Raw genomic sequence first — 8,312 nt, 5'->3', positions numbered from 1 at the left:
TAGTGGAGTCTTTTGGGTTGTACATATTATCAAGTCTTCTGCAAATAGTGAAAGTTTTACTTGTTTCTTTCTAATTTGGATGAATTTTATTTAATTCTGTTGTCTGATTGCTATGGCTAAGATTTCCAATTCTATGTTGAATAAAGTGGTAAGAGTGGACATCTTTGTCTTGTTCCTGACCTTAGGGGGAAAGGCCTCAGTTTTTCCCCATTAAGGATTGTGTTTGTGGAATTATCTCTAGAGAGTGCATTGTAAGTCCTCAAGGGTAAATGAGGTAATTGATGAAATGTCAGCAAAGTTCTGGTCTCAAGGCTGCCACTATGAGACACAGAGCCCCATGATTCCCCAAAGGACAGTTTAAATACAATACCTGCTGTATTCCCTGCTGTAACTCCCTGACAGTCCTTGAAACCACATGCACTCCCTTCATCCCTTCATGTAGCCACCAGAAGTATGTCTGGCTAATGTCTAAAAATCCTTTGTTCTCTCTTTCCTTGTTTTGATATTCTTTGATACTTCTTTCTAAATAAAGACTATGTGCAGTCTGCTGCTGCTACTGTTTCACTGGCAGAGGTGGCCCTGCATTTCTGCTGGGTCTAAGTGTCTGAGAAATTTTTCTTCAGGGCATGGCTATGAGTGATGCCCAAACAGCGACCAGCAGAATCTAATGGCTCCTGGCTGCACACCTCATCTCTCAAGCCCAAAAAGGGACAAGGATGTCCACTCATTCAGGTAGGAACTACAGGCACTCAATGCCCACGATGAGATGAGAAAAATATCCCTAATCATTTCTGTTTCTATCTGGCATAGATAATCCCTTGCCTTCTTGTTTCTTTTGCTCTCACTGTTCTTCCTTCCTAATAGACTCAGGTTATTCCAGCTGTATATGAGGGCCTCTCCCTCACTCATTTCCTGAGTTAATGACTATAATGATTATAGCCAACTGTCTCTGGCTAATCTACCTCAGGATGGAGACTAACAAATATTCTCAAGCAGCTGCTGAAACTCCTTTTGTTTCAGGGTAGTTCCCTCTCTTTTCCAACCCAACGGGGACTGCCCATTTCCACTTGTTGGTAATAACACAAATAAATGAAATAAAATAAAATAAAATAAAATAAAATAAAATAGAAAAAAATGTATCTGCTCATCTATGCAAGCTGACAGACTTTAAGACTGGGAGACCTCTTTATCTGTCTTCTGGGTTCTTATCCATCTCCAACCTTCTTAGTGGCACCTCACCTCTTCTGCCTTTCTTTCCCTCCTCCTATCTCTAAACCATCTCCAGTGCAACCTACATGACTGACTTCTACATCTTCTGGGTGTCTCTGGCACCCTGGGATTCTCTTCCTTCCCTCACTGCCCTCACTGTCAAGGATTGAAGAACACTTCCTTAATCTTAGATGGCCCACTTCAGATTTCCTTACTGCTGCCTCAGGTAATAACTTGACAATGATAAACAGATGGTTTAAGTTTTAAATGGACCCAGATAAAATATATTTTGTGTTTAAAATAATTTAAGTTTATTGATTTAATTGATAGATGTGCATTTAGAATTATCAACATTAAATATAAAACTTTTTCTACCTAGGTTTACTGAAGATCAAATAAGCTCATGTTATCTCTATTGCAAATTTGTTAACAAAAAGATGACTTAAAATGATAGCTAACTATGTCTCAAAGGTTTTTATAGGTAATTGTTTTTTTTAATATGAAATTTATTGTCAAATTGGTTTCCATACAACACCCAGTGCTCATCCCAAAAGGTGCCCTCCTCAATACCCATCACCCACCCTCCCCTCCCTCCCACCCTCCATCAAACCTCAGTTTGTTCTCAGTTTTTAACAGTCTCTTATGCTTTGGCTCTCTCCCACTCTAACCTCTTTTTTTTTTCCTTCCCCTCCCCCATGGGTTTCTGTTAAGTTTCTCAGGATCCACATAAGAGTGAAAACATATGGTATCTGTCTTTCTCTGTATGGCTTATTTCACTTAGCATCACACTCTCCAGTTCCATCCACGTTGTTACAAAAGGCCATATTTCATTTTTTCTCATTGCCACGTAGTATTCCATTGTGTATATAAACCACAATTTCTTTATCCATTCATCAGTTGATGGACATTTAGGCTCTTTCCATCATTTGGCTATTGTTGACAGTGCTGCTATAAACATTGGGGTACAAGTGCCCCTATGCATCAGTACTCCTGTATCCCTTGGATAAATTCCTAGCAGTGCTATTGCTGGGTCATAGGGTAGGTCTATTTTTAATTTTCTGAGGAACCTCCACACTGCTTTCCAGAGCAGCTGCACCAATTTGCATTCCCACCAACAGTGCAAGAGGGTTCCCGTTTCTCCACATCCTCGCCAGCATCTATAGTCTCCTGATTTGTTCATTTTGGCCACTCTGACTGGCGTGAGGTGCTATCTGAGTGTGGTTTTGATTTGTATTTCCCTGATAAGGAGCGACGCTGAACATCTTTTCATGTGCCTGTTGGCCATCCGGATGTCTTCTTTAGAGAAGTGTCTATTCATGTTTTCTGCCCATTTCTTCACTGGGTTATTTGCTTTTCGAGTGTGGAGTTTGGTGAGCTCTTTATAGATTTTAGATACTAGCCCTTTGTCCGATATGTCATTTGCAAATATCTTTTCCCATTCCGTTGGTTGCCTTTTAGTTTTGTTGGTTGTTTCCTTTGCTGTGCAGAAGCTTTTTATCTTCATAAGGTCCCAGTAATTCACTTTTGCTTTTAATTCCCTTGCCTTTGGGGATGTGTCGAGTAAGAGATTGCTACGGCTGAGGTCAGAGAGGTCTTTTCCTGCTTTCTCCTCTAAGGTTTGGATGGTTTCCTGTCTCACATTCAGGTCCTTGATATCCATTTTGAGTTTATTTTTGTGAATGGTGTGAGAAAGTGGTCTAGTTTCAACCTTCTGCATGTTGCTGTCCAGTTCTCCCAGCACCATTTGTTAAAGAGACTGTCTTTTTCCCATTGGATGTTCTTTCCTGCTTTGTCAAAGATGAGTTGGCCATACGTTTGTGGGTCTAGTTCTGGGGTTTCTATTCTATTCCATTGGTCTATGTGTCTTTTTTTTGTGCCAATACTATGCTGTCTTGATGATTACAGTTTTGTAGTAGAGGCTAAAGTCTGGGATTGTGATGCCTCCTGCTTTGGTCTTCTTCTTCAAAATTCCTTTGGCTATTCGGGGCCTTTTGTGGTTCCATATGAATTTTAGGATTGCTTGTTCTAATTTTGAGAAGAATGCTGGTGCAATTTTGATTGGGATTGCATTGAATGTGTAGATAGCTTTGGGTAGTATTGAAATTTTGACAATATTTATTCTTCCAATCCATGAGCAGGGAATGTCTTTCCATTTCTTTAAATCTTCTTCAATTACCTTCATAAGTTTTCTATAGTTTTCAGCATACAGATCTTTTACATCTTTGGTTGGATTTATTCCTAGATATTTTATGCTTCTTGTTGCAATTGTGAATGGGATCAGTTTCTTTATTTGTCTTTCTGTTGCTTCATTGTTAGTGTATAAGAATGCAACTGATTTCTGTACATGGCTTTTGTACCCTGCAACTTTGCTGAATTCATGTATCAGTTCTAGCAGACTTTTGGTGGATATAGGTAATTGTTAAGATAGCTTTCAAGGTCTTTGAAACTTTAAATTGGATTAAATTCATTGGACATTCAGACATTTTCCAAATCAGATGAAATGCTGAAGCATTAATTATTAAACATAGGTTTAGGTTTTTGACTTATTGCCAAGAAACTAAGGGTATTTAAATCTGTTAAAAAAGCTGCTTTACGCTTAGGTGATTCATAAGTTTGCCATCTAAAAAAACTCTGATGTAACAAGACAGTTCACAATTGATTACTACTTAGTTTTCACTGGAGGCTAAAGTTTCTAAGAGTTAAAATTCTGCCTAGTGTAATTAAGACTGATAGTTATAGGAAAGCAACTCTGCATGTAGAAAAGTAGGAGATATGTAAAATCTCATATAAGGAATGGGAATACTTTTTTTTGAAAGTTAAAAAAAAAAGGAATTTTGCCCTAAATAAGACTAGTTTGGAGGGAAGTGTCTTAGGACAAAATCTAAAAGCAAAGAAAAGTAGAAAGTTTGTGAACGAAATTTTTGGAAAATAATTTTATGTATTGTTAAGATACACTGATACAAGATTAAAATTCTGCTTTTCTCTCTCTGTTCAAAAGACAAAACTTTCTTGTATTATAGATCTATTTTTGATAAAAAAATAATGTAAACAAAGGTCTTTTCTCTTTTGTCTGTCAAGAAAACCAAAGTTTTATGTTTTGTCTTTATCAGGTCTTTGATTACTTAGTTAAAACTTGTCAATGTTAAAGAATCTAGGTTTTACTAACAATTATATAACCCTACATATTTGCCTTTAGAATCTCTTATTGCCACCTTGGTTAAATAAATAATTAAGATTTGTAATTATCTGTAATCCTATTTGGGATGTGTTTTATAACTTTCTAAGGTTTTAACAAACTTCCCAAGATTTAAGTTGTAAATGAAATCTTTTTGACCAGTTGGGTCTTTTTATTTGATGTGTTACTTAAAATACCCTGTCAAACAAATAATTGTAAATCTTAATTTGTATTGCTTAAGTAAATGCTATAATTACTCAATTATATCTGTAATTCCTAAATTTTAATATGCTCTGATATAAGGTCATCACTTGGTATTCTGATTATCAAAATGTTATATGTCACAAAAATAAACAAATTTCTTTATGAATTATATCATAATAAACTCTCATATCAGATTGTTAATCATGTCAATTTTTAAGTCTTTTGTCATGTATAATTATTGTTCTGATGCTCTAATAAGATGTATTTCATCTTCAAGGAGATTTATAAAAAAGGACTTTTAGGACAAATACAGGTATTTAACATCTTTTTTTTAAAAAAATTTTTTTTTTCAACGTTTATTTATTTTTGGGACAGAGAGAGACAGAGCATGAACGGGGGAGGGGCAGAGAGAGAGGGAGACACAGAATCGAAACAGGCTCCAGGCTCTGAGCCATCAGCCCAGAGCCCGACGCGGGGCTCGAACTCACGGACCGCGAGATCGTGACCTGGCTGAAGTCGGACGCCTAACCGACTGCGCCACCCAGGCGCCCCTACATCTTTAAGATCATACAAAAATGGGTAAAAATTTTGAGAATTAAAAAGCTGCATTCAAACTAAACAAGAATTAGTAACATGGGACTAAATAAATGAAGGAAAATTATAGTTTCTATGACTCTTGTTGAAAATATTGCCAGTTCTCTAATGTTTGCTCTTCCACATTAAGGAAACGTTCTCTTAAGATACCCATAACATGCAGAAATATAATAAAGTATTCATTTGTAAACAAACCAAAACATTTAACTTTTCTTCCTACCTAAACCATCTAAAATTCAAAACCTCTCAGTAAGTGTTCTTTCTTTCATGGCAATTACAGTTATTTGATGAGTTCAATAAAAATCTGTTCTTCTTATAATAGGACACCATTAAAAATACTCATTATTTTACCAAGATTTTAACTAAAAAGTCATATTTTGAAACGTCATGCATAAACTCAAATATAACCAAACATTTAAAAAAAACTAAAATTAACTTTATAAAACATAAAGCCCCTTAAAAATATTTGCCTAATACCTTACTTGCAAAATTCCCAGCAACCTTACCAGGTAACTGAACAATGTCACTTATCATTCTTTTTTCACCAGAACACACACTCTCCATCCAAACAATTTTCTATTCCTCTTTCTCAAATAAAAAATGTCATTCATTTCTTCCCAGAATGCCAACAATTCCCCCCTCTCTACTTGCCCCACGGAGTAAATCCTTAGAATCTAACAGCCAATCAATTATGGTAAATTGATATTACACACATATTATCTTTTGGTAAAACTCAGTGTATACATGTATCTACAGACACTTTTTATGGATACATATGGGCTTCTGTCCAGAGGAGGGAACACACCTCACATGACATTTCTCATTTATTTATATGTTTTACAATTCTGGGTGTACCTAAAAAGATCAAAACTAATACACAACAATTGCAACCCTTCTTACAACAATGGAATGTACACCACTCCACTGGAATTCCTTATAACCCACAAGGTCAAGCCATCGTGGAACATGCAAATGGCCTCCTAAAGTTATTTTTATTAAAACAAAAAGGAGAAAATGCCACCTTTAGGGCCAGGTCAATGAAAGCCCTATTCACATTAAATCATTTGCAATTAGACAGAAACTTTCACTCTCAAACATTTTCAAATGGAACAGGAGCTACCAAAACCCAAGGTATGGTATAGATTGCTTAATGAGGGCTAACCTGGAAGGGTTCAGTGCAATTGTTAATCTAGGGAGAGGTTATGCTGATGTGCTTTCTCCTCAAGGTCCTGTGTGGGTACTTGCTTGGTTAATAAAACCACATCATGAGCTGGAATGAGGGACTCAAGAATCCAATACCAAACTTCAAACTGATGACAGTGACCCCTCCCAGCGGGATGTCAAATCCAAAGAAGAAGAAGATTAATCACTCAGTCATCTGAGACATCTCCTGGGGTGAAGTTAAAAAATTAACCTCATGGGTCAAAGACGTTCTAATCAACATGGGCATGCCTGTGACCCCTGAAAATATGTTCCTATCCGTCAACCCTTGCCTTACCGCCGATTCAGCTAATGTGTCTATATTCTTTACCTGTTCCTTCTGCCCACTCACACTCTGACTTACTGGGCTCATCTTCTTAGCCCTCCTATGTTTGATTTAGTCTCTTGGGAAGATCCTGAAATTCCTTACTTATGTAATGACTCCTCTATTACTGGAGGACACTGGATTCCCATTAACGCTGATGATTTATCTAACTATTGATCCCACAGGCTCTCAATAAATTGGACTTTTTCTCACGTGGACATCTCTCTATGTTTATATTATAATCCTAGTACTTGCAATACTAATCAAAGCCTCTGTGACCCTCTTCACAAACAATGGTATAAGAATAGCATACTTAAAACACCAGAAAATTAATCTTGGGTAAGTACTATCAAATGTCAACATTTTTTTCTCACAATAGGAGTACGAAGAAACCTAACTGAGGGAAAATGAGTACCAAAATATCCAGTGCCACTATGTACCAGACCATGGCTGGCAATGGAGTCCTATGATGGCTTCTCATAGGACTTCTGAGGTTCTTTTAATTTTACACAAATATCCTTATTTAACAGTACAATATTTGAAAATTGGGGACCCAAAGGACTGATGGTGATGAAAAGTAGTAGAACTTGGGAAGGACATATCTGGAATTGGTCACTTCCTTTCCATTATGACGCTTCTAACCCCATATGGAATCCCCGATTTGTGGGTCCGGTACTGAGACTTAAATACTCCACTAATACCTATTCCACTATTAAAACTTCCTCTTGGAGGATTGGCCTGCCATTTATTCAAAGAAAATTTAGACATGGTTCCACTACATTTATACATGACAAATTTAACTGGTCCTATGATGTTAACAGTACTCTTATATGTACTACAAGGCCATACGTTTTCTTACTTGCATCTGCAGCTCCAAATTTTAATGACACATATACTATTTTCATGGGGAACAAAATATGGGTGACCCTCTGTTTCTCTACTACAAACATATCACATTTACATATAACTTTTGTCTATATAGCCAAAGAAAAGGCACAACTCTGGTTGCAAGTCCAATTAAATCGGCCTTGGCAAGGGGGGTCCAAGTTGTAAGAGCTTGTCTCTGCATTAGAAGAAAGAAAGAGAACCAAAAGTTTTGTAGACAGTTTGTTGGTGGCTATTTTGGCCATTACAGCACTTGCAACAACAGCAGCTGCTTCCTTAGCTATCTTATTACAGACCACACACCAAATAAATCAATATATGCAAAATACTACATTAGATTTAGAAGAACAAGTTAGGATTGATCAACAAATCCTTGCCTGACATCAAACATTAGAAGCCGCTATTGTCTGGCTAGGAGAACATCAACAGGCTTTATGGACCAGATCACAACTTGTATGTGACTCAGGTTTCACAACCTACTCTATCATTCCCACTTTATACAATGGGCCCTGGAATCAAATACATCTACATCTTAATCAGGCATTCCACTCGCCCCTGAAAGTCTCCATTGAGAACTTAAAAATCAGATTGCAAAAACAATTACAAGAGCTTTAACAAGAAAGTCAGTAGGCCACAACTGACACTCTCAATGATATTTCTAAATGGATCAACCCAAAAAATGGGTTCTCTGGTTCAATCTACACTCCTGGTTTAACACTA

Source organism: Lynx rufus, unplaced genomic scaffold (genome assembly GCF_022079265.1).
Source record: "Lynx rufus isolate CCGP_SWC_20201006 ecotype Redwood Valley unplaced genomic scaffold, mLynRuf1.p SCAF_14, whole genome shotgun sequence".
Lineage (NCBI taxonomy): Eukaryota > Metazoa > Chordata > Mammalia > Carnivora > Felidae > Lynx > Lynx rufus.
This window is presented reverse-complemented; position numbering follows the sequence as displayed.